The sequence below is a fragment of the Bos grunniens genome, chromosome 7 (genome assembly GCF_055505025.1).
Source record: "Bos grunniens cultivar Pamir isolate PY7600 chromosome 7, Bosgru_T2T1.0, whole genome shotgun sequence".
Classification (NCBI taxonomy): domain Eukaryota; kingdom Metazoa; phylum Chordata; class Mammalia; order Artiodactyla; family Bovidae; genus Bos; species Bos grunniens.
In genome coordinates, this window is record NC_141171.1 from 60,749,623 (window position 1) to 60,773,232 (window position 23,610).

General features: G+C 48.5%; 1 protein-coding gene and 1 long non-coding RNA gene across 5 annotated transcripts in view; one reads left to right on the forward strand and one right to left on the reverse strand.

Moving 5' to 3' along the window:
• The window catches only part of LOC147369653 (uncharacterized), a 31,057-nt gene extending 18,099 nt beyond the window's left edge, over positions 1–12,958 (forward strand). For 2 of the 3 annotated variants that reach the window (XR_015167723.1, XR_015167720.1), the window contains one exon: positions 581–3,677. The gene's annotated coding sequence lies outside the window, so the exon portion shown is untranslated. Of the gene's footprint in view, positions 1–580; positions 3,678–10,756 lie in introns of those variants that run through there. The other variant, XR_015167722.1, reaches the window with a different exon arrangement.
• Positions 698–22,963, reverse strand: LOC147369654 (uncharacterized). 2 transcript variants are annotated; one of them, XR_015167726.1, is made up of 3 exons: positions 22,133–22,963; positions 14,226–14,305; positions 698–5,478 (listed from the first exon to the last, which is right to left on the reverse strand). It is a non-coding gene; the product is annotated as an uncharacterized LOC147369654 (long non-coding RNA). The 2 variants fall into 2 exon arrangements; XR_015167725.1 differs by lacking the exons at positions 698–5,478; positions 14,226–14,305 and adding an exon at positions 20,326–20,820.
• Between the last annotated feature and the right edge of the window lie 647 nt (positions 22,964–23,610).

The window sequence follows — 23,610 nt, forward strand, 5'->3', positions numbered from 1 at the left end:
CACCAAGCATAAAGATGAGGTATGGAGTCAAAAAGGTAGACCATCACCCAGGGTGAGGGGTGGTGGGGCGGTAGAGGGTTCTTTGCGATGATGAAATGTTCAACTGTAGTGATGCTTGTGACACTCTGTGTTGTTGGATTCACGCTCAGTCGTGTCCAACTCTTTGTGACCCCATGGACTGTAGCCCGCCAGGCTCTCTTCCATCCATGGAATTTTCCAGGCAAGAATACCGGAGTGGTTTGCCATTTCTTCCTCTGGTGGATCTTCCCAACCCAGGGATGAAACCCTCATCTCCTGCATCTCCTGCACTGCAGGCAGATTCTTTCCCACTAAGCCATCAGGGAAACCCAACTCACCACTCTGTGACTGAACTAAAAAACCATTTCATTGTGTAATTTGAATAGGAGGATTATATCTCAATGAAACTGTTTAAAAAGAAAAGGAAGGGTGAAGCTTGGTCCCAGAGGGCTCAAATGCCAGGCTGAGGACAGGAAGCACACCCAGGGTAGCTGCAGCAGCCTCCAGGGCAGGAGCTGGAGGGAGGAGCCGAGGCCCCTCTAATGCCCCTTCTCCTGTCTAGGGTGGACTCCCTGTCTTCGGCCCCTGGTGCAGAGCGGTATGGCGTCCTGTCTCCCAGCCTGAGGTGCAGTGCTGCATCTCTGGTCAGTTGGGAGTCTGAGATGAAGCACTGTAGCTCGGGAAGGGAGAAGTTGTTCTGCAGCCGTCGCCAGAAGTGGTAAGTGGTGTGGTGCCTGCAGGCACCAGGAAGGACGGGAGTGTTTCCATTCTCCAGAATGTCCGCTGAGGAAGCACTGGACTTGAGTCCCATCTGTGTCACTATCTGCTTCATGATTCTGGGCAAGTCCTGACTCCTCTGTGCACCGCAGTTTGTTCATCTGTAATATGAGATTTTGGAGCATTCAGTGGTGGCCATTACCCAGTACCCTGACTCTGCTTTCTCCTGAGCCCATGGCAGACATGGCTAATCAGTCAAGGTATCCTTTCTTAAAGCATTCAGATGCGGCTTCAGAATCCTTCTTAATGCTAAGTCCTAGAGAGCTGCTATTGATCCAAAGCTGAAACACTTCATCATTTGTGAACTGGTCAATTCCTAAAAAATCTTTCAGACTAAAGACAAGGTCCTGGGCTCTGAGTCCAGCTCTTTACTCTTTGAGGTGTTGCCTAAACTAATCCAAGCATCTCCCAAATATCTGATCCCTTTCAGGGGCTTCAGACTAGTCAGAAATAGCAGAGGAAAACCACTGGGCTAAGCACAATTTTATTTAACCTCCCTACAAGCTTGGGAGGTGGATTTTATTGACCCATTTTCCAGATGAGAAAACAGAGGCTCAGGTAAGCAACTTGCCCAAGGTCACACATAAACTATGTTGAGCTGGGCTTGGAACCTAATCTGTCTGCCTTCAGATTCATGTTCTTACCCACTGCGTGTGACTTGGGAACCTGGGATTGGGGGAGCAGGAGGAGAACATAATAAATCCTATTCTAGTCTTGTCCTTACATCCTGGGTCACTTTTAGCAAAGACAGACTGAGACATTTTCCAGTAATCCTATAGACTTCCTTCCTCTTCTTCCCGCCTCCCACCATTGTATTTATCTCACCTTTCAAGTAGGTCCATTACCATCCCATTTTATAATTGGGGAAGACTGAGGTTAAGTGAGTTGCTGGAGGTCACCAGTAAGGAAGGTGCCAAACAGAGACTGGGAACCAGAACTGTCCAGGTGGTTTCGAGTAGAACCCTCCCTCTGGCTGGACGCTCAGGAATACACACAATCCATGGCAACTGAAGCGGGGGGTGGGGTGTTACCAGATGACTTCTGGTTGACAACATGGCCTCTGACTACAGGAAGGTACTTTCCAGGGCCACTGAAGTTCCAGTCACTACCCCCTCCCCTGAAGCAATCATCCACATCCCGCCAGACATGGTGGCCACACTGGCTTCTGCAGATGGGGCTGGATGCAGAAGAAAACCCCAGCTGTCCTTAGGGATATGGCAGGGCCTTGGTGCTGAAGGCCACTCTCTCACCTTGTCCTCACGGTCCAGTTTTCCCAGGAATCCCTTAGATGCTAAGATGGGGATTCCTGGAAATACTGTTCTTGAGGTCATGGTTTAACAGCTGGATTCGCCTCCTTCCCACCCCAAGTTGCCCCCGCGGGACTTGGGCTCAAGCACGGCATGAGGTCACGTGGAAGGCCATGCACTGGAGGTAAGAGGACTTGAGGACTGTGTTCTTGACCTTTAAATTGCTTTTCTTTCCATTTTGTCCATTTCGCAACATCCTGTGAGGCTGGAATGGGAACTTCACCTCTGTCCTACTCTTGGGAAATTTGTCCAGACACTCAGTTGAGCAGTGGTTGAACCAGGACACCATAAAGCTTGTGTCTCTTTCCACCTCCGCCAACCCCCATCTCACTTTCCAGCATGCCAAGCAGTGGTGCCGGTGGGGTCACAATATCAAATCCACATTAGTGATAAACAAATAAATATATGAGAATTTATTTTAAAAGTTCACCAAATCAGTTAACGTAAACAAAATCTGTAAGTTTTAGTTCGATTTGGAATACCACAGAAAAATTTTGTAATTTTTCATCAAGGTAGAGAAGACAAAAGAGCTCAGACTGCCCTCTTGTGGTGACGCCTGCCACAACCCTGGAGAACCCAGGAACACTGGGCTGTCCTACACACACACACACAGACTCCTTCTGAACCAGCTTAAGACCCATCCATCATTTCATTACCAATGATGTCTCCATCATTTACAGTTTAATTTAACTCACATTACCTGGCTTTGTCCTCAAAACTCCTGAAGGTCAGTGAGATGGTGAAGTTCAGAGAGGTGAAGTGACCAGCCCCTGGTCACCCAGATAGCATTAGGCAGAGCCAGGATCTGTTCCGAGTTCAGTGACTCGGCCAAAAGTAAAAACTACAAAAATAAAAACTAAAAGGGAGACATCTGAATAGATGCAGAAAATGCTGGCTGAATGCCAGAGACCTGATGTGGTCCGGGTGTAATACTAGAACTTTTCACAAAGTCTTCCTAGTGCTTTTTATGGAGTTTGTAGAGGCAAGAGGTGCCATGACCCCAGGATCCTTACTTTGGGGTCTAGTAGCCATGTTCCCAGGGACCAGGTGGCTCCCACTTATGTATCAGGCTGTCTCTCTTAACAGGCCATGCTGCAGACAATTTACAAAGTATCAGATTCCCGTTCCTCTCCTCCTCAGAGACTGGAGCTGGCCTGACCATGAAGAAACCTGATTTGCTCCAAATGATAATAATAGCTTCCACTTACTGAGTATTTGCAACTTACCAGGCACTGTGTTAAACACTTTCACAAGCGTTGTCCCATTCAATCTTCACACCAACTCAGTGAGATAGGTTCTATCACTTATTCCACTTTACAGGTGAGGCAGCCAAGACACAGACGTTAAAAGACTTGTCTAACATCACACAGCTGACAAGTTGTAAGACTGAGTCAAATCAAGTCTGGGTTTATACTTGTCACCTGCCCTTGCCCCCTCTCTCCCATTTGGCCTGGTCTGGCTGGTAGAGCTGTCTCCTGTGGCTTCCCCTGGGGCAGATGGTAAAACAAACCTTCAGTGAGACCCAAGTGGTCCCTCCTGTGTTCTGTGACTAATAATAAAGTGTGAGACTCTTGACTTGTGTCCTGTGTCTTTTGGGAACATGAGAGGAGGGGAGGGGAGGTGAAGGCAGCCTAACAGCCTGTATTAGTTCACTAGGGCATCCGTAACAAAGTGCGACAGCCTGGGCGGCTTAAGCAATAGAATGTTATTGTATCATAGCTGTAGACTCTGCAAGTCTAAGAGCAAGGTGTCGGTGGACTGGCTTCCTCCGAGGCCTCTCTATCTTGTAGACAGCTGTGTTCTCCCCATGTCTTCAGTCTGTGCATGTCAGTGTCTTAATCTCTTCAGACAAGGAAATCAGTCCTGTTGGATTAGGGCCCACCCTCAGGTCTCATTTAACATGAATTATTTCTTTAAAGATCTACCGCCAAGTATCGTCAGAGTCTAAGGTACTGGGAGTTAAGACGTTCATCATGAACACAGTGGGGGGACACAATCCAGCCCACAGCACAGCCCCAGTTGAGGTAACCCTAAGGTGACTTCACACTGCTGGACATTTCCAGGGGCCAGCTACACAGCAACCAGGACCCACATCAGAAGCTCCAGGAAGGTGCCAGGCTGTGTCTGAGAACACCCACCAAAGAGAGAGGGGAGGCAGAACGTCCCACAAGGTGAGGTCCCCTCGGGCAGGGGCCAAGGCGCAGGCTGAGGAGCCTGGCTGCGCAGCAGCCTCTCCCTTTCAGTCCCAAAAAGGTGTGACTGACCAAGTGGAGGAGGCGAGACAGACTCTGAAATCACACCTCACACGGTGCCAGGAATCAGAGTGAATACAATATCAGCTGCACCACAGGCATCATGCCCAACTGTGCGGACATTTTAAACACACTTCTCTACCTTTGGCACTGACCCTCCAAACTCCGATACATTCTGAGGGGGAAGAAAATCAACATGACTTCCTACCTGCTGATTCCCAGATGCCCAGGGCCTCCCCTCGATGCTCCTTTGAGGCCCAAAACAAGGCCTGCATGCCTGTGCCGCACTGCAGAGGAGCCCAAGGTCCCACAAGGCCCAGGGCAGCAGCTGGGGAGCCACAGGGACGAGGAAGAGGCAGGCCGGAGGGAGAGCTCCCCCGCCACCACCCAGCCGTCCACCACACTCCACGCCCCAACGACACACCCTGTTCTTGTTCAGCTTTGGAGCATCAGTCACTGGGGCCTCTCCAAACTCATGGGCCTGGTCCTGCTGAAGTCCTTCTAGAACGTTCCCTCACACCCCTGGGGAATTATCGCTAAGATGCAGCTTCCTGACTCCCACAGGCGGGTTCTGCTCCGTGGTTTGAGATTTCCCCGGAGTGGATGGAGGGGTGGGTGGGAGCAACAGCAAATGTCCAGCAAAGCTGTGTCCTCTCCATTTACCTCTGCCAGCCTTCTTGACTGGGCGTCCGTATGCGCCTGCTGCTGGGGACACAGCAGTGAACGAGACAACGAGAGAACTCCGCCTTGTGAGAAGGACTCGCTCTCTCATACACACACACACACACACACACACACACACACACACACACACACACACACAGGTGTGAGGTCTCGCGCTCCTCTTCCAGAATTTCAGCGTCGAGACCACTTCTGAACACAGCCATAACGTGTTAACACTCTCTCAAATACGTCCCTACATGCCCAGACAAGCCATGGGCCTCTGTCCTGTGGGAAGCAGGAATTGACACCCCCTGACACGTCTGGTGACAGATCTTCCAGCAGTGAGAACCGGCGCCTCCTTTTACTGACAGGGCAGCGGGGACCAGGTGCCTCCTGGGGGCGTGTCCAAGAAGGCGGCGTGACGCACGCAAGAAGGAGGCGGTGCCCTCTTGTGGCCCAACCTGGAAAGACAGGCTAACTTAGAAAGAAGGACTTTTTGTTGTTATTATCAATGACCATTATCTAACATATTTGCATAGGATTCTGCATCTCAAAAGGGGGTTTCCCAGGTGACGCTAGTGGTCAACAACCCGTCTACCAATGCAGGAGACAGAAGAGACGTGGGTTTCATCCCTGGGTGGGGAAGATCTCCCTAGAGGAGAGCATGGCAACCCCCTCCAATATTCTTGCCTGGAGAATCCCAGGGACAGAGGAGCCTGGTGGGCTACAGTCCATGCGGTCGTAAAGTGAGACACGGCTGAAGTGACTTAGCACATATGCACGCTGCATCTCAAAACAGTTCTCCTCTCATGATCTCACTTGATCCTTGTTTTAAGAAGGGCACTCCAAAATTGCTACAGGCTATGGTCTGAGGATGCTTTTTGGAGAAGGAAATGGCAACCCACTCCAGTATTCTTGCCTGGAGAATCCCATGGACAAAGGAGCCTGGTGGGCTACAGTCCATGGGGTCGCAAAGAGTTGGACACGAGCGACTAACACATGGTCCGAGGATGCAGACAAGGGAGGTGAAAAGGACTGCTCTGACTCTGAGGGATCCAGCCAGAAGCCGAGAGGAAGACAGTCTAGTCCAAGGAAGGTTGCATGCCTCCAGGAGTCCTACGGGCCTGACTGGCAGCCTGTGCAAGCTAATCTCCTTGCTGTGAAAGGAGAGTGGCCAGAAGAGGGGACTCAGGCCTGTCTGGGCATTTCAGACCTAGACAGCCCCACTCCAGGTCACGGAAGCAGGCAAAATGAAAATCAACCCGGCAGGAAGGGGATTGGTCTGAATTTGCTCCTTCTATGTAAAATATGGGGATGGCACCCAAGTGGCCTCACTTTGGGGACATCAAGAGCCATGTTGGTTGCACTCCAGTCTGTGGGAGCCTGGAAGAAATATAGCTATATTAATTTAGAAACTGTCCCCTTTGCCTTAATCCATATACCACTCTGAAATCCCAAAACTGTTTCCTTGGCCTGCTCATGCCACAATTTCTGACAGATGGGCATGCACATCAATTTGTACACCTCCAGTGACAAGGACCTCACCATCTTACCAGCCAGGCCTCGTCTTTGATCAGCAGGGATCGTTAGGAAGTCCTTCTCTTGGAGTAAAAGCTCTGTCATTTTCCCTAGCTCCTTTGCTGCCCACAGATGTGAGCTAAAAAAGATGCACAACTTGAGAGTTGTGAGTGAAGTTTTATTTGGGGCAAAATGAGGATGCAGCCTGGGAGGCAGCATCTCAGCTCTGAGAGACTGCTCCAAAGCGGCAGTGGGGGAAGGCCAATATACAGGGTCTTGGTGAGGGGGGAGTTCAATACCAAGAAATACTCATTTTACAATGAGTTTTTTTTGTTAGTCATAAGGATCTGATGTCACCATGAAGAGATTTAGTGCTTCTTTAAATGTGAGGAGATGCAAGGATTGAGATCATAAAATCTGTTTCAAGACCTGTCCCACCAGATTCCCTGGAGCACAGAGTGTCTCTCTCTACCCTCAACTCCCTCAGGGATTGTTGAAGGTCAATAGCTGTAGCAGCATGAGTTTAATTTCGGTAGAGGCAGATGGCAAATGCCTTTGTTGTTCAGTCCTTGGTGATGCTCTTGGTAAGTGCCAATTTGTAGTTGACACATGATGTACAAACAGTGGCTTTGGCTTCTTTCTTCTCCTCCAAGACAAACATGCCCAGGGTTCCCAGTGGGCCTCTGAGACTGAATTTAAGTTTGTTTCCATGCCTGCACAATCAAGACCCCTTCTTTGGGGTCCAGGACGTCCTTTGAGAGCCTAATAAAAACAATCAACCATCTCCAAGAAAATAGCAGTACTCACTACTTTAGGCCCTTTCTTTAATGCATGGCACAGTTTCCAGAAAGTGGTTGGCCTTTAGTACTAATTTATGTATTCAACAAATGTTTACAGAGAACCTACCACATGCCAAGCACTGTTTCTGGTGCCCAGGATGGAAGGGTGATTAAAACAAATCTCAGCTCCATGAATTTACAATCTGGAGCAGGAGAGAGACACAAACAAATCAGCCACCACATCTTTAATTTTCTATTGTGACAAATTCAAGGAAGAAAATGGACAGTGGTACAATGAGAAGTGGCAGGATTAGGAGAGCTGTTTTAAATTGGAAGGTGGGGGAGGGCCCTGGGGGCTGGGATGGGGCTGATATTTAAGTAGAGATCTGATGAGCAGAAGACACTGAGGTGGAAGGGGGTGGGGGTCAGGCAGGAACAAGGATGGGTGTCAAGACTCTGAGGTGAGGGACTTCTCTGATGGTCCAGTGGCTGAGACTTTGGGATCCCAATGTAGGGGGTCCAAGATTCGATTACTGGTCCAAGAACTAGAGTCCACACGCTGTAGCTAAGATCAAAGATCCTAGATCCTGTGTGCCACAACTAAGACCCAGCACCACTGAATTAATTAATTAGTTAATTAAAAAAAAAAAAGGCTCAGGCAGAAGGAGACCAGGAAGGCTACAGCCTAGAGTGAAGGAGGGTGTATAAGACGTGGCTGGGGAACACAGGGCCAGGCTGAGTGGATAGTCTGGGTCCCATCTAAGTGCAGTGAGTGATATAGTCAGGTATACATTTGAAAAGATCACTCAAACCAGGGAAGGGAATCAAAATGTATTCCCCTCTCATGTTTCCTTATATCTGCATAGAGAAATACTAGAAAAATACAAAAGAACTTAATAAAGAATGGTTACTTAGAAAAGCAAGACTTCTCATATTTACGTATTATGTTGTTTTGTTTTGACATTTGAATGATCTGAAAACTTTACCTGTGTTAGTTTCTTGTAGCTGCCATAACAAATTATGATAAACTAGGTGACTTAAAACAATAGAAATGTATTCTCTCATAGTTCTAGAGACCAGAAATCTATAATCAAGGTGTTGGCAAGGCCAGGTTCCCTCTTAAGATCCTAGGGGAGTTTGCTCTTGCTTCTTCCATTTTCTGGGGACTCGGAGCATTCCTTGGCTCATGGCTATGTCACTCTGCTCTGCTCTGCCTCCTTCTCTGTGGTCTGACAAATCTCCCCTGTTTGTCTCTTGTAAGAGCATTTATCATCGAATCAGGGCCCACCTGAATAATCCAGTATAATCTTTTTATCTCGAGATCCTTAACTTAATGACATCTGTAAAGATCCCTTTTCCAAATGAGGTCACATTCACAGATTGCAGGAATTACTGTGTGGAATTACCTTTTGGTGTGCCACCATTCAATCCATCACAATGCCTATCCGATAAGATCAAAGTAAACTTTAAAATGGGGCTCTAGCTCTGGGGTGGCAGAAGGACTGCACATTGACAGAGGAGGGAGGTGAAGGGAGGCAGGTATGTATGTGAGCAAGGGTCCACTGGACTCTGGAAGGATCGGAGGCAGGACAGAGTTCAGTTCAGTTCAGTCCCACAGTCTTGTCTGACTCTTTGGGACCCCATGGACTGCAGCAAGTCAGGCCTCCCTGTCCATCACCAACTCCCCGAGCTTACTCAAACTCATGTCCATCGAGTTGGTGTTGCAATCCAACCATCTCATCCCCTGTCATCCTCTTCTCCTGCCTTCAATCTTTCCCAGCATCAGGGTCTTGTCAAATGAGTCAGTTCTTTGCACCAGGTGGCCAAAGTATTGGAGTTTCAGCTTCAGCATCAGTCATTCCAATGAATATTCAGGGCTGATTTCCTTTAGGATGAACTGGTTGGATCTCCTTGCAGTCCAAGGGACTCTAAAGAGTCTTCAACACCACAGTTCAAAAGGATCAATTCTTTGGTGCTCAGCTTTCTTTATAGTCCAACTCTCAGATCCATACATGACTACTGGAAAAACCATAGCTTTGACTAAATGGACCTTTGTTGGAAAAGTAATGCCTCTGCTTTTTAATATGCTGTCTAGTTTGCTCATAACTTTTCTTCCAAGGAGCAAGCATCTTTTAATTTCATGGCTGCAGTCACCATCTGCTCTTACAAGAGACACACAGGGGAGATTTGTCAGACCATAGAGAAGGAGGCAGATTTTGGAGCCCCCCAAAATAAAGTCTGTCACTGTTTCCATTGTTTCCTCCTCTATTTGCCATGAAGTGATGGGACCAGATGGCATGATCTTAGTTTTCTGAATGTTGTTTTCACTCTCCTTAGTTTTCTTAGTTTTCACTCTCCTCTTTCACTTTCATCAAGAGGCTCTTTAGTTCTTCGCTTTCTGCCATAAGGTTGGTGTCATCTGCATATCTGAGGTTATTGATATTTCTCCTGACAATCTTGATTCCAGCTTGTGCTGCATCCAGCCTGGCATTTCTCATGATGTACTCCGCATATAAGGCAAATAAGCAGGGTGACAATATACAGCCTTGATGTACTCCTTTCCCAATTTGGAGCTAGTCTGTTGTTCCATGTCCAGTTCTAACTGTTGCTTCTTGACCTGCATATAGATTTCTTAGGAGGCAGGTCAGGTGATCTGGTATTCCTATCTCTTTCAGAATTTTCCACAGTGTGTTGGGATCCACACAGGCAAAGGCTTTGGAATAGTCAATAAAGCAGAAGTAGATGTTTTTCTGGAACTCTCTTGCTTTTTTGATCATCCAGCAGATGTTGGCAATTTGATCTCTGGGTCCTCTGCCTTTTCTAAATCCAGCTTGAACATCTGGTATTTCATGGTTCACGTACTGTTGAAGCCTGGCTTGGAGAATTTTGAGCATTACTTTACTAGCGTGTGAGATGAGTGCAATTGTGCAATAGTTTGAGCATTTTTTGGCATTGCCTTTCTTTGGGATTGGAATGAAAACTGACTTTTTCCAGTCCTGTGGCCACTGCTGAGTTTTCCAAATTTGCTGGCATATTGAGTGCAGCACTTTCACAGCATCATATTTCAGGATTTGAAACAGCTCAGCTGGAATTCCATTACTTCCACTAGCTTTGTTCCTAGTGATGCTTCCTTAGGCCCTCTTGACTTCACATTCCAGAATGTCTGGCTCTAGGTAAGTGATCACACCATCGTGATTATCTGGGTCTTGAAGATCTTTTTTGTATAGTTCTGTGTATTGTTGCCACCTCTTCTTAATATGTTCTCCTTCTATTAGGTCCATACCATTTCTGTCCTTTATTGTGCCCATCTTTGCATGAAATGTTCCCTTGGTATCTCTGATTTTCTTGAAGAGATCTCTAGTCTTTCCCATTTTATTGTTTTTCTCTATTTCTTTGCACTGATCACTGAGAAAGGCTTTCTTATCTCTCCTTGCTATTGCAGGATGGAGGGACCCTCATAAAGCATGCCCCCACCATTCCTGGGTCTGGCTTGAGCAAATCGGCAGATTTTGGTACCTTCCCTGAGTCTGGGAAGATAAGAAGACAAGGAGGCTCCAAGGAGGTGAGATTGGGAGGGAGAAGTTGTAGACATTTAAAGCAGAAGTTACCATGAAGGAAGCTGGATGTATGTGGAAAGGCCTGCAAAAACCTTCAAGGGATCAGAAGCCTCAGGTGGACAACAAGCCCAGGCTACAGAAAACCCATCACCTCCTTTGTTTGGAAAGCTCAACATCTGATGCAAGCCCACATCACAGCCACATCACAGAGGTAGCTGTGACTCAGCTTGGGAAATCTAGGTTTCTTCCATCCTACATTTATGCAACCAATGCTTTGACTCTAAATGCAAGACTTCTTGTCTTCAGTGTAAATTTCAGGATCCCTGTGACTAATCTTTCCACATAATTCTGCCTCCAAACCAAACAGGGCAGTATGCATGGTATGATCCTAATTTCCTAGGAGAGAAAATGACTCTCTTTAGGTGTGTCAACAGCAATAGTAATCTTCACTGAGGTATTATGCTGAGCACTGCATGCTTTATTTCATTTCATTCTCTCCATCACACTTTGAAGAAGGTGCTATCATTATTCTCACCTTACAGAGAAAGACAATGAAGCTCAGAGAGGTTAGATGCCTTTCCCATGGGCACCCAGCTGGTAACTGTTAGGACTGGGACTTGTACCCTGGCAGTCTTGGCTGTTGTGTCTATAATCGTTACTGCCTCTCCTCATTCATGCCCTCTTATGGATATAAATGCTCATACAAAGTTCAAGGAGATACCTACAGAGCTGTTAATAGTGACTGATTCTGAGAAGGGTATGAGAAGGACTACACAATCTCTAGTTCTGCCCTGCTTTGAATTATCTTCAAGGAAAATGACTTTGTATTAATATAGAAATTCCTATCTATTTATTTATCAAAAGAAAAATCTGGAAGAACATACACCAAAATGTCAACAGCATTTACAGCTGGGGAGCATGAACAGGAAACTACCTTTATTAGTTTGGTGTTGTTTGAACTTTATACAACAGGCATACACTGCTTTTGTAAGCAGAAAAAGGCAATTAAAGACGTTAAAAAGAGAAGGAAAGTGAAGAGGGGAGTGACTCAGCATCTCTTCTGGGATCCCCAGCAGCTCCCGACAGAGGCCCTGCCACCTTCACCAGCCCCTTTTTTACTTCTCCCTCCACCCCCTGTGCACATCCTAACCAGAAAAACCTGTGTCTGGGCAGCATCTGGCCTGCCTCTCCCTTCTCCCAGCCTCTAAACTAGGCCACTGACAATCCCAGTCCCACAAGGCAACACTATCCCCTCATCCTCCATTAGCAGTTTTGTAGTTTATGAAGTGCCTTCCCGTGCCAGCTTACAGATCATCTTCCCAGACACTGAAGTGTATATTCTCATGCCCATTGTACAAATGTGGAAGCTGAGGCCCAGCGTGGCTAAACTCATTGCCCAGAGTCACACAGAGTCTGGAATTGTGCCTGGACTGAGATTCCCAGGCCAGATCTCTCCAGTGCTGCATCAGTTCAAGCTCATGTCGGAAACTTGTTTCAGGACCTAAAATTGACCTGTTGGATCTTGTCGAGACCTCTGACAGAGGTGTTCCTGTTCGCTACAGAACCATTCCTCAGAGCCTTACCCTGCACTGCCGAGGCCCTGGGGCTGAGCCTGAAGAGAAGGCGGAATGGAAGAGCCTTTGGGCCCAGACGAAGGAGTGTGGGAAAAGGGAGTAGGAAGCCAATGTGCTTACAAGGCAGGAGCAGACAAACCCAACAGTCTAGGACAGCAGGTCACGGGCTTGGGTGGAATCCTGAATGTAACTTTGATCAAATCACTTAGTATCTCTCAGCCTCAGTTCTCTCATCTGGAAAATGAATATTATAATAGTATCACCTTGGGGAATTCCCTGGTAGTCCAGTGGTTAGGACTCTGTGCTGTCACTGTCAAAGGCCTGGGTTCAAATCCTGGTGGGGGAACTAAGATCCCACAAGCTGTGCAGCCAAAATATAAATAAGTAAAGAAAATAATACCATCATCTAAGAAAGTAGTTCTAAGGACAACGAGCAATTCTTGTAATGCATACAGCACAATGCCTGGACATAATACATGCTGACTAAAAGCTTCTTATTATTACTAACCCCAATCAGTTACGTTCCTTCCGGTGAACATTTACTGAGAGGCCACAACCGTGCCAGGCCCTCAACTAAGCACTGGGGACATAGAAATAAAGTGGACGCAGCTCCTGCTCACTTAGATCACAAAACATCAGGGGAAGCCAGCGCAAAAAGGAAACTAAACATTCCTATAGAGGGAAGGAATAATGGCTGGGGTGGCCTTAGGCAGGATTGGTGGAGCCTTGAAGGCCAAGCTAATCTATCTGAGAACTTCTCTTGTCTGCCTGGGACCCAGGGCAGGTTTCACAGCAGAAGAGTGGCTGACCCAGTCATCTCACTTAGAAATGAGATCTTAGACCCTACGGCCCCACAGGGCCCCTGGGCCATCATGGAGGCAGGCATAATGGGGGAAGGGACAAAACAGGAGGGAGGCCACAGAGGCCTATCCTTGAGGTGGGGACAATCTGGGTTCAAGTGACAGTGGCTGGTGGACTGGGTGAGGCTGCCCAGAGAGGTCAGGAAGGAGAGGTTCAGTCCTGGAGAAGGTGGACGGGGAGGAATCCATTTAGACTCCGGCAACAGCAGAGTGAATGGACCTATTTGGGGAGTGGGGCTGATCACTGGTTGGTGCCGCAGGTGGTTTTGCTTTCTTTCTTCTTCTCTGTGCTTCCCACTTTGCTGCACTGAGTAACTAGTAAAGAAGCGAGTGGGCTATCTCTGGGAGCCCAAGGCTGGGAACCAGGTGGCCCTGTCTCACTGGAGGGACACGCCCAGGGCAGCCCGTGAGAGCAAACGAGCCCTCCTGGGGAGCTCCTGGGTCTGGTGGGAGAGGCTTGGACACCTGGAGTGGCCATTGGCAACTCGGCCTCTCGGTGTTTCCCTCTACCCCGAGGGATAATGACTCCATAGCAGAGGCAGTGGGTGGGGTGGACGCGCCTAGGTTCCCCCTCCCCCAACACACACACACACATACCCTCAGGCTCCCGGGTGTGTCTGTGTCAGCATCATTGTGCACCCGGGCGTGGGCCGCCAGCTCAGCAAAGTCGCTGTAGGACTGGCCTGGGCGCCCGGAAGAGGCAGGCTGCGTTCTTCTCCTCACCGCCCACTTCCCCAGTCTGGCCCAGTTGCTCCAATTAGTAGGACAGCCCAGCCAGTGAGCTGAGAAAGGTTCATGCTGAGTAGGAAAGGGCAGGGACTCGCCCGCCTCCCCGTATCTATGAAGCTACGGGAGGGCAAGCCTTGGGCACTTGATAGTCTGCATTCTGTATGAGCAACCAGCTCACTGGGTTCCCCTACCTGGGCCTCAGTTTCCCCTTCGAGCAGCGAGCCAATGTATACATTCATTTTCTCTTCCTGGCATCCAGCGAGTGTCAGACCTGCAATAAGCATCGAAGAGACAATAAACTCGGATCCTAGGCCTTGGAAAGCGTCCCCCTAAACCCAGCGAAGAGGGTGGGGTGCGGTGCGAGGCCTGCTCCCCTCTGCGCCCGCCGGCGACGGACGCCCAGAAGAGGGCGGCAGAGAGCGGGATCCCAGCGCAAGGGAGCCTTGACCTCGTCAGTCCACGAAGGCGGAGGCCTGGGGATTTTCAGCCTCACTGCTGTCAGGAAAAACTTTCACAAGGGCCTCTGGCGCAGCGGCATTCTCTTGGATCTCGGCCCCGGGGCGGCCCACCCCTCATCACTCTCCTACCCCCGGAGGGGCAGAGCAGCCTTGGGGCTGGGGCGGGGTGGTGCAGGGGCGAGGTGGGGATGCCCAGCTGTGATCAGCATGCGGAAGGAGGCCACAAGGGCAGAGGAAGGGCGGGGGGCCGGGGGTGGGGATGGGGGCGGGGAAGCTGCCGGGACAATCTGTCGGGGAAGGGTCACAGGGTCGGATAGGGGGCTGGTTCTAGAAGCAGCTCACACCCAGCACTTTCTTTGTCTGTGAACCAATCCAGAAAACTAGGTTTTCTGATCACTCTGATGCTATGATGGGGGATGGACTTAACCCACACACACTCATACACTTCTGTTCTCCCATCAGCATGCTCTCAACACACTCACACTAACACGCATTTCCACCCAAATCGCACCCAACTGATACACACAAACACATTCATATCGCACCAACACACACATTTCATGATCACACTTACACACGTTCACACAAACACGCTTGCACACATGAATGCACATCCAGTTTCACCCAACTTTCTTCATACTCACACTTGTGTACACGCATAACTCACAAACATTCATACTCTCAAGCACATACAAGCACACACCCATTTTTTTCACCCAACTCTCACAAGTACTCACACACACAACTTGTACCCATATACACTCACACACACTCACACATTCACACACCTGAGGGCCTTTCTCAAGAAGAGCCAGTGGAGTCAGGGGGCTGTCTGCCAGCTCTGGTCCCTCATGTTGGGTTCCAGGGTTAATCCCAGCTCTCAGAAGACTGTGAGCCATTGCCTCCCACCCACTTTCAAAAGGGATTTGACATGATTTAGAAGGTTAAATCCTAAATAAAACAGGATAATGAAAAAGAAACACAAGAGGGTAGAAGCATTAAAAGCGTAACCCATATTTAAAAAATAAAACAATACAAAAATTAAAAAAAAAAAGTAGTGTGTATTGGATGGTGGATGCTATTCAAAAAATAATACAAAAATTAAAAAAAAAAAAAACCTGTGTATTGGATGGTGGATGCTATTTAAAAAATAAAACAATACAAAAATTTAAAAAAAAAAACAGTAGTGTGTGTTGGATGGTGGATGCTATTTAAAAAATAATACAAAAAAATTTTTTTTTGAAGCGTAACCCTTGTTTCTCCTGACCTGGGCCTTCTAACCTTGTAAGGACCCAGTGATCTGTGATTTCAGAGCCTCAGGACCAGCCTCAGGGTCTCATGACCATCCCTCTGCACTCGCCTTCCCATCCACCGCCAGTCAGCCTCTTGAGCTGAAACCTTCACCTTGGCCTCTCTCTCCCACCAGTTGAGTTCCCAGCCACAGAAAAGCAGAGTTCCTCTCCTCATCGTCCTAGAGTTTCAATTCTCAAGCTCCATTCATCTGACCCGTAGTCTTGACCTTTCCCACCACCATCTCTCAAAAAGGCCCTCATTCAAACACAACACCCAGTAACACATCCTGATATTTTGAAGTTGCTCAAGTGGGCATTTCAGTCAGCTATCGCTGTGTAGCAAACCGACTCAAAACTTAATGACTCAAAGTAGCAATCTGAGGGAGTCTCCTGGTGGTCCAGTGGTTAGGACTTGACAGTTACACAGCAGGGGGCACGGGTTTGATCCCTGGTCAGGGAACTAAGTTCCCGAATGTTTCGTGTCAAAAAAAAAAAGCAGCAATTTGTTCTTTCTTGTGATCCTTAGGTTTGGGTGGATTCATCTGGGCTCTACTTGGTCTCTATTTGGTGTTGGGACTACTCAGTCTACTGCATTCAATTCAGTTCAGTCGCTCAGTCATGTCCGACTCTTTACAACCCCATGGACTGCAGCACGCCAGACCTCTCTCCATCACCAACTCCCGGAGCTTGCTCAAACTCATATCCATTGAGTCAGTGATGCCATCCGACCATCTCATCCTCTGTCGTCCCCTTCTCTTCCCGCCTTCAATCTTTCCCAGCATCAGGGTCTTTTCCAATGAGTCAGTTCTTTGCATCAGGTGGCCAAAGTATCGGAGTTTCAGCTACTGCATTCAGCTGCATCCAACTGGACTGACTGCCTTCAGGCATGGCTAAATCCAGAGGCTCAAGTAATGTCATTAGGAATGTACCACACTTCCTGTCTCTGCTCTGCTTGCCTGGGGCTAAATGTCCAAGATGGCTCCCCTCACATGCTTAGTGTCTCCACTGTGGTGCCTAGAACATCTGGGGCTGCCTAGACCTGCTCTCTCACATGATCTCTCTAGCAGATTAGCCAGACTTCTTTATATAGCAGCTCAGGTTGTAAGAGAGCAAAAGCCAAAGCCACCAGTCCTCTTAAGACCTAAGCCTGGAACTATCACAGCATCCCTGAAATCACATTGTATGGGTCAAAGCAACTCATAAAACAAACCAAGATTCATGGTTTAAGAGGAGAAAAATCGATTTCACTACCCAATGGGAAGAGTGGCAGCCATGGATAGGGATGAGAGGAATCACTGGCAATCATTTTTCAGGCACTCTGCCACAGTTGGCGTGCTCATTAGCTCCCAACATATTTCCTATGAAAGAAACTGAGCAGCAGGTAAATCTAGCATCTTTGGCACCTTAGCATTCTTAATCACAAAACTTGTATCTCTACTTTCAGGCAGAACTGTAGTTTGGTTAGTATATAACTGAGGACTATTTCATTTGTGAGTGATGGGAATGAGTTCAAACTGGCTTAAACAAAAAAAAAAAAAAAGAGAGAGAGAGAGAGAGAGACTATATGGACTCATATACAGGGAAATTTACGGAAATACTGGGAAATTCAGGGATGGGCTGGCCTGGCCTCAGAGACTCAACTCACATCCTCAGGAATGTGTTGCTGCCATCTTCCGTGTTGCCTCATTCCCTTTTTCTCAAGCAAGCTCTTTCTACAAAGTGCAAAGATGGCCACCAGCAACTTCAGATTTGCGTCTTACAGCCTAACACCCCCAGTGGAAAGCATGTACTTCTCCCACTCTTCAATAATATCAGCAAAAGTCTCAAGGGTGTCATGTAAATATCCCAGAGTGAATCATAATCCAATTCAGGAAGCAATCACTGTGACTTCAATTAGCCGGGCCTGCACATCGTGCCCTCCCCGGAGGAGAAGAGGAGGTAGAACCAGCCTCAGCAGAACCACACGCACTGGAAGCTGCGGTGGGGAGTTGGAATGGGGTGTTCCCCGAATAAAAGCTGGTGACGCTACCAAAGGAAGGGGAGTCATCATGCTAAGCCAGCACACACAACAGAGGGCCACTATGTTATCTGATGTGTTACAGAGAAAGAAAATCATGTGAGCCCAGCTAGAGATAAGCATTCCCCTGATTCTAAATTCCAGACTGGATCCCTTCACAAGCAGTGAAATCCAGTGCTGTTTCCTGACATAGTGGACCGCAGCTTCACCCCCATTTTGGCACAGACCTGGAAACACCCTTCAAGTGTGTGTTTTGTAAATCGCCCACCTGTGAAAGCCAACAATGTGGAGCCATATACCAAGGTCACAGGTGTGGAAGCTCTGTATGAAGGTCACGTGATAAAAATCTCTGGAACCGACTAAGCCCCACAGCAATTGTTGCCATGAGCCTCTGAATTAAAACTGGCCAGTTTCCTGACCCAATATGAGGTAAAATACCCACCCTATTATCTACCCTATAGCATCCTAACCAGTCACCTGGTTAGGATGACCTTCTTCTGGATATCCTTATGCCACCATTCTGGTAGCAGTTTTCTCTGTCTTGAGACTATAAAAATTGGCTGCTAGCCTGCAAAAGGGTTCCGCTCTCCCTTGAGCCAGCACACTGTTCTAACAGCGTCTCCCACTCTAATAAAGTTTGTTCTCCTCTCATTCCGCCTCATCTCTGGAAATTCTTTTCCAACGTGCACAAGGACCACACACACTACAGAATGTCTCATTACCTCAAGGAAAGGCAACTCTGTAGGTTGCTGAGCTCTTGGGTCCCTGGAGAGAGGATCCACATATCAAGTCCGCACTCAGCGTGAAAAAGAGAGCGGCAGCTCCCTCTCGGATACAGCTTTTCTATGATCCTTCCTGCCTTCCCTTAGCAGTCTTAGCCCATCCTATTCCATTCAGATACGCACTTTGGGTCCAAAGTGGACCTTAGTTACAGTGATACAAGGTCAAGAATCACAAGCTTATGGGCTTTTGGAACTGAAGGATATCAGAAACATGCTGATTGCTCCTCAGCCTTGATTCCCTCCTTCTTCTAAAGGATTTATTAGCTACAGCCATGGCTACCTAAGGGGCTTCACCTTAGAGACACAGGTTTGATCCGTGGGTCAGGAAGATCCCCTGGAGAAGGGCATGGCAATTCACTCCAGTATTCTTGCCTGGAGAATCTCCATGGGCAGAGAAACCTGGTGGACTACAGTCCATAGGGTGGCAAAGAGTCAGACACGACTGAAGCGACTTAACGCTTCCGGGTGGCTCAGTGGTCTGCCTGCCAAAGCAGGAGACGCAAGAGACACCAGTCTGGAGGAGGAAATGGCAATCCACTCCAGTATTCTTGGAGTGGAAAATTCCATGGACAGAGGAGCCAGATGGGCTACAGTCCCTAGGGTGGCACAGTCGGCCATGACTGAGTACACATGCTTATGCTAATGGCTACCTAAAATAAAGACCACATTTCATTTCCCAGGCCCTTTGCCCCTAGGTATGCCGTGTGACTAAGTTCTGGCAGATAAGACGTGGCAGCTTTTGAGTCTTCCTTTGTTTTTCCTTCCTTGTCTGTTCACCTCTCTGTCTCTTCAGTCTTGCTTCCTGGAGTGTGGGTATGATGGCCACCTGTTTGTAACACTAGGATGAATGCTGCACCAGAGGGAAGGTGGATGTGAACTAGCTAGGAGAGCCACCACTGCCCTGGACTTCCCATCTTTATATTTTTTACTTTATACTTTTATGAGAGAAAGAAATAAGCATCCATATTGGGAAGCCATTGTTTTTAACTTGTTTCCTATAGTCGAATCAATTCCTAACTGATGGCATTATCTCTTCCAAATTTTCCATATCCTCCACCACCCCTCAAAAATACCATCTTTCCATCCAAGGCTTGAATCCATTCCTTAAAGGGTTAGGACAGCTCACACAATTACTACCTCTCAAAGTCATTTCATCTTTGGAATTGAATTGTTAGGAATGTGTTAGAAAATTCTTCCTCATCTTCATTCATTCAATCTGCATACAGCCAATTTTCTCCCTCAGGAGGGTCAACCAGAGTCCTGCTGACAGTGCTCACAGGGCCCAGAGCTTCTATGTCTGACTCCCTCCTTTCCTCACAGGATCTGCCTGTGTTCAGTGTATCCCTTATGCCACTTCCCAGAGCCCCATGAGAAAAGAGACCCAGTGTCCGCAGCTTCCCCGCACATGGGTGAGGCTTCAGGTTTGCAAGCAGCTTTTGACTCTGTGATGCAGTGTATTATATATCAATGAAGTTTGAGACATTTGGAATATGTGATAAGAATTCCTCCTATTTGCATAACAGCTTACGTACTTTCTCCCACATTCTCATTTTATTACTATTATTGGTACTACTATTAGTAATAATAATAATGTTCCCATTATTCTATAGAAATTTAAAGAAATATGTAAAATATAGCATGAAAGTGCAAAGTTAGGAACAAAGGAATAAAGAAAAACAGAAGAATGGATTACAAAATATAACCAGACAATAGCTATAAATCATATATACACAGGGCATAACTAGATACTTTGCTGCCATTTATTGAGTACTTATTCTTCATAAGGCCCTGGAATAAGCTATGTAATTAACTCCTCGTGAGTATCTTGCAAGTTAGATATTTTGGCTAATTTAAGATGATGACAATGAGCCTAGGGGAGGTTAAGCGTCCTTTCTAGGGTCCCAGGGGCTCTAATGGTGAAGTTAGCACCTTGGTCTGCATGTCCCCTACCGAGTCTTTCCTCCTCACTCCTTCAGACAGACGAGTCCTGCAGCCTGGAATGCTCTTTTCTGCCCCTTTCTTGATGACACGGGCACCATCTCTTCCCCTGCATCTCAGCTTCAATGTCACCTCCAGGACAAAGACTTCCCTGACCACCACCCGCCATCTCTCACCACTCTGATAGTTTATTCATATGGAGTCTTCTTCTCAACACACTTAAGTGTCTGGTCAATGCCTATCTCCGTCGCTGGTGCCGGGGATTGCATCTGTCTTGCTTGCTGCTGGTTTGTCGGCACCTAGAACGGAACGTGGCACATTCCGTGCTGAGATCTTGGTGAATGAATGGCAGCCTGGGCTCACAGCCCCCAAATCAGCCTCCCCAGGACTTTCCCCTGACTCCTGGGCCTGAAGGGGCCCTCAGAGCTTACCTAGTCCTACCCCTGCATAAGAGAAAGGGGAAACTGAGGCCGGAGAGGGCAAGGCACCTGTGAGGGCTCCACAGTGGTTAGACACACAGCTAGGGGAGAGCAGGGTCCTGGTTCCAGGGCAAGGACCAAAAACCAGTGGGTGGCCCCGACTGGCCCAGTTTTCTATTTGTGGAAGGATAAAGTGATGCGGGATAGTCCTGAAAAGTGGCTGGTGGGAAGTGCTGCTTAGAACCATGTGGCCGGCCTGGGGAGGAGGCCGAAAGTCCTGCTGTTCTGGCTGGGAAGGAATCCAGCAGGGGCCTTGCTGGGTTTCCTCTCAGCATGGGGGGAAGTAAACACATTCCTTGGCCACGCAGGCATCCCCCGGCTCCAACCACCCCACCAGCTGCCAAGGCCTTGGGTCCAGTGGTCTGTTGCCCTTTGGAGGAAAGGGCCCGGAGAAGGTGTGTGACTCACCAGGGTCAGAGAGGTGTGTGGTGACTGGTGCCCTGTGCCAAGCTGCCTCCTGCCCCAGGGCACAAAGATGAGAAGAACATCGTGTCCCTCTCCCCATCCTGCTCCTGCAGAAGCCCAGGGACAACTGGGCCAGCTCCCAGCCAGGACAGTGAGGAGGGCACTGGTGGCCGCTGACAAGTCAGGAATGGCTATAGAAGCATTGGATCCTGCCTCTTACTGTGCTTATGTACATGTGCTCAGTCGCCTCAGTCGTGTCTGACTTTGCAACCCCATGGGCTGTAACCAGCCAGGCTCCTCTGTCCATGGGATTCTCCAGGCAAGAATACTAGAGTGGGTTGCCATTCCTTTCTCCGAGGGATCTTCCCAACCCAGGGATCAAACCCACATCTCCTGGAGTTCCTGTAGAGCAGGCAGATTCTTTACCACTGAGCCAGAGGTAAAGAAAAAAGCCCCCTCTTACTCTACAGATGGGGAAACCAAGGCCTGGAAGGGCAGGGGCTCCAAGAGCTGCAGCAAGGTGGTAGCTAAGCCAAGACCAGAACCCAGGTCCCGTGGACAATGGAGTCATGTCATTAAAGCCAAGACTCTGGCTGCTACCTCTAGGTCCTCCTCCACCCCCCGCCCACCCCCCTTCTCCCTTCAGCTCTGTTAGATCCTTTTACACATGCTGATTCTTCTGCGCAGAATTTCCTCCTTGAACTTTCTGGACTGGGCAGACTCTTACCTGTACCTCAGCACCACTCCGTGCTTTCCCGGCACACAGACCAGCTGTCCTGGGGGCAGGGTGCGCCCTGCAGCAGCAGCAGCAGCAGCAGCTGTCCTCAGAAGCCAGTGCCAGGGCTGCAAGCACAGCAGCTGTGAAACCTGGTTCTTGGCAGCAACCAGCAATGATTCATAGGGAGTGGGAAGACAGGAAGGCTTGGGTGTCACCCTATGTAATAAGTCTGATGTCAGGAAAAAGAGCCTGGGGTCTGGATCGGGAGAACTGGCCCACTTCTCTCTCCAAGCTGTAGAATCTGGTGGAGGCTCTTCAATGCCCTGGAGAGGAATCACTGAGGCTCAGACTCCTGAGTCTGGGATTGGAACCACAGGGCAGCTATTAACCCTTCTGTCAGATCCAGTTGGTAGATAATAGCTCTGGATGCGGCACTGTGTTGAGGAGGATTCAGAGGAAGGAAATCTGATGGTTGTTGTTCAGTCACTCAGTTGTGTCTGACTTTTTGCCACCCCTTGGACTGCAGCACCCCAGGCTTCCCTATCTTTCACTATCTCCTGCAGTTTGCTCAAATTCATGTCCATTGATTCGGTGATGCCATCCAACTATCTCCTCTGATGGTAGACCTGTCATTTATTTGATACCCCTGCACTGAGATCTCTCTAAGGGCCCTTCCCTGATGAGCACACTGCTGTGATCCGAATCAGCAGCTGTCCAAGCTTTGGCAGGGCCCCAGCACAGGCAACAGGGCCTTTGGTCAACACACACATACACACACACACACACGAGATAGGGGCCCTTCCCAGACAAGCAGCTCTGGCTGTGGGCTCCAGCCCTCTCCCTTCTGTTGGCCCCAGATAAACATTCCTTCCAGCTTTGCCTCCTGAGCTGCTGCTGGCTTATTCATGCCAGATCAGCACAGCCCAGATCTCAGCAGAGTATCAGGCTAAGCTGCTTCCTGCCTGCTGCTGGGAAGGGCTGAGGGTCCTGGGCCTGGAAAGAGAAGGGAAGAGGGCTGGGAGGCTGAAGTCCAGTCCCTGGGCTGATAAGCAGCCTTGGACGTTGCCCTAAGAATTTCCTGTTGTTGCTTCCTTCTTCCTCGTAAGTGCAGCTCCAGTCTCTTCTCTAGCAACCTAGCATCTGGTCGCCATTGCAGACTCAGAGGTCTTTTGTAGGTCAGGGACCTGGGTTTGCCGTACGGCCCTGGGCTGGTGTGTGCCTTAGTTTTCTCATCTGTAGAATGGGGGAAATAATACTGAATGCATTCTGACAGATGATAGCTAAGGGATTGTACTGGGTTGAATAGTGTCCCCTTAAAATTTACATCCACGGGAAGCTGTGAATTTGACCTTACTTGAAAATAGAGTCCTGGCAGATGTGATCAAGAGGGCATAGTGCAGTAGGGTTGCCCTAAATCTATTGTGACTGCTGTCCTTATGGGGGATTTGGACGCAGAGACGAAACAAATGCCCACAGAAAGAAAGCTG